The sequence below is a fragment of the Phytophthora infestans genome, genomic scaffold (assembly GCF_000142945.1).
Source record: "Phytophthora infestans T30-4 supercont1.10 genomic scaffold, whole genome shotgun sequence".
Classification (NCBI taxonomy): domain Eukaryota; phylum Oomycota; class Peronosporomycetes; order Peronosporales; family Peronosporaceae; genus Phytophthora; species Phytophthora infestans.
In genome coordinates this window covers 455,764-458,752 of record NW_003303749.1, presented here as the reverse complement: position 1 = coordinate 458,752, position 2,989 = coordinate 455,764, and positions in this window count along the sequence as shown.

The window sequence follows — 2,989 nt, the reverse complement described above, 5'->3', positions numbered from 1 at the left end:
TTTCTCGTCGTCGGCCCAATGCTCCAAGCGCAGCGCGCTTCTTGCTCTCAAGCGGTCTCAGACCTACGCTCGCGCTCCGCGCCTACTCCAAGAGCTGCAAACTGCTTAGAGCAATGCTCTTGACTCATTCGAGTCGTCGACAACAGCTCAGCGGTTGAATACTCGCTTCACAAGCGACAGGTCGGTGGTTCGAACCCACTAGGGCACAGCCCTCTCGTTCCATGAACGATTGTTCACGCTTGGACAAGCTTAAGGGCAACACCCTTTTAGCTCAATGGTTGAGCGTTGGCTTTGAGAGCCACAGGTCGGTGGCTCGAACCCACCAGGGCACAGCCCTGTCGTACTGATTGAGTTCGTACCTTTATGTCTGACTAGTACATTTTGGTAAAAACACGTACTTTTTGGAATGACTCACCCTAGAATTTGCTGCACGGTGGACAAAAAAGGTGTCAATTTTTTTACCTGATCAATTTTTGCTCATTATCGTATCTTGATTGGTCAAATAGATCCAAACAAAGGACAAACGTTGTTCTGCAGTAAAGAAGTGGCTTCCAACGATGCCTCTTACAAAAATCAAAAATACACAGATTTGACTCTGGAGGTGGTAAAAAACATTATAAAGGGGGAGGCTTATTTACATTCAAACTTCATGACTGTGTCAGTGTAACGGGGTACGTAGCCCTAAGTGTACCCTGGCTACATGAAATGTGACACTTCACACTTCAGGTGTATGACACGTCATACTCCGGGATATTTGGTACAATGTACCAAGGTCGCTCAAAGCCAACCATTGGTCAAACGACATTGCATTTCTATAGGTAACTTATAGTTCGTATTAAACCCAAACTTAGCCTACCTATAAATATACTCACTTTACAATCTACCTTATTTAGGTCACTTCGCTCTCTTTAAATAAAGAGGGGACCTGTGAACTGCCGTTCCCTGAGAGTTTGTATACTCTCGGCGCGTCAATGCGTTCGACGCGTACGAGCAGGGCCTCATCGCGCATGTGCGGGATAACCTGCAGGCTCCGGTGGCGGAAGCAAATCCGCCTCACCCGAAGCCAATACGGCTGAAGGCTAAGCCGTATGAAGGGAAGCAAGGCGAAAACCTTCACTTTTGGGTCCGAGAGGTAGAGCTCGCGATAGACGCGGCTCTGATCTCGACCGAGCAACTGCGTGTTGCTTTTGCACTCTTCAACCTTAGCGGCCGTGCTAAGCGTTGGGTGTACACACGGGAAGCAACATCCCCTGGATGTTTCACATCCTGGGCTCAGCTGTGTGAACAGCTCCGAGCCGCGTCCCTCCCGGCGAACTACGAGTACCGCCAACGTTCGCGCTTCCTCTCGTGTAAACAAGGGAGGCGCGAACTGCACGAGTATGTGCAAGAGATACGGGAGCTCACGGCGTCCCTAGTGGGAAACCCACTCAACGAACACATCAAGATGACTGTGTTCATGGACGGCCTTCGAGTGGGCCCCTCACGCACTCAGCTGTTCCGGGTGCAGTCAAGTACCCTTGAAGAGGCGATTCAAGTGGCTCTTCAAGAAGCGTACAGCCATCGCCAGGCGCGTACGCCGGGCCTCAGCATGGGCCTGGGGAGTTCCTTGTTCGACTCTTCGGTCGAACCAAGCCCCAACGGACCAGTTCCCATGAAACTCGGGTCCGCCGAACAGCGTGACATCGCTGCTTCGGCTGCGGGAAGATGGTCCACTTCAAGCGCGACTGTCCCGCGGAAAGACTCCGCAGACGGCCCTTTCCCCAAGCCCGTCCTCAAGGGTCGCTGGCAGAAGCCAGGATCCCGGGGACAGGGGAACGCTGGGAACAGTAGGGGCGGGGCGCCTTACTGGGGAAGAACTAAGTCTTCGTGATGGGTGCGCGGGTGGCGCGTACCTCATGAACTTAGCCCCCGAGAGTATTCGTGCTCTCGAATCGGCGAAGAGCAGCGGCGGGTTGCTCGTAGTACACGGATGTGTACGGGGATACGATCATCCCTTTAGAATCTTGATCGATTCTGGGGCGTCGAAGAATTTCGCACGCCGCCAGACGGTTGCTCGCAACAGCAACGATGCTTTGAGAGAAAGCAAGGGCAACGGGACGGTGTCAGTACGACTGGCCGACGGGAAGGTCGTCACTGTTCCCAACGTCCAAGTGGATCTGGCCGTCAAGTTTGAAGACTTTGACAGCCTTGAACAGCTCACTGTTCTCGATATGGATCCATATGACATGATCCTGGGCATGCCCTGGCTTGAGAAGCGCTAGCCCTGGAGTCGACTGGCGAGGCAAGGCAATCGGTACCAGCCGCCCTGCGCAGTCCGACAGAGCATTGGTGAGTCATGTTCCCACCTCTGTCAGGACCGGGGGCGCCCGCAAGGGTTGCCAGCGTACCAAAGCATCCGGCAGATACTTGGGAGTCGTCGACGTATATGACGACGCCGAAGATGCTTTGATGGTGGCAGCGCCCAGAGGAGGCGCTGGCCAAGTGGATAGCTTAGAACCACAAGCGGGTAACTTAGTTCCGCAGACAGCTGCAGCTGTCAAGAACACTGACAATAGTGTGCTCAAGGTGGGTAACAAAGTTCCACACACGGTCGCCCAGACCTTAACTGAAGAGGAAGACGTCGGATACGCAACCTGTGTGAGTAACATAGTGCCACACGCGGTCGCCCAGACCTTAACTGAAAAGGAAGGCGTCGAACACGCTTCCTGTGTGGGTAACATAGTGCCACGAGCGGTCGCCCAGACCTTAACCGAAGAGGAAGGCGTCGAACACGCTTCCTGTGTGGGTACCACACGAGTCCACGAGTGCCTCGGATGTCGGAGCGCCGACAGCCCGAGACGTGGGTAGCCGACCTCCACGTCACGGTCGCCGTCGATGACAACGAAGCCGCCGCCACAAGTCGGATCCGAACTTCGTTCCGATCGACGTCGCTTCAAGCGACTCGGAGCCCAGGGCCCGGGATCCTCCGACAAGGCCGGTGGAAGAGAGT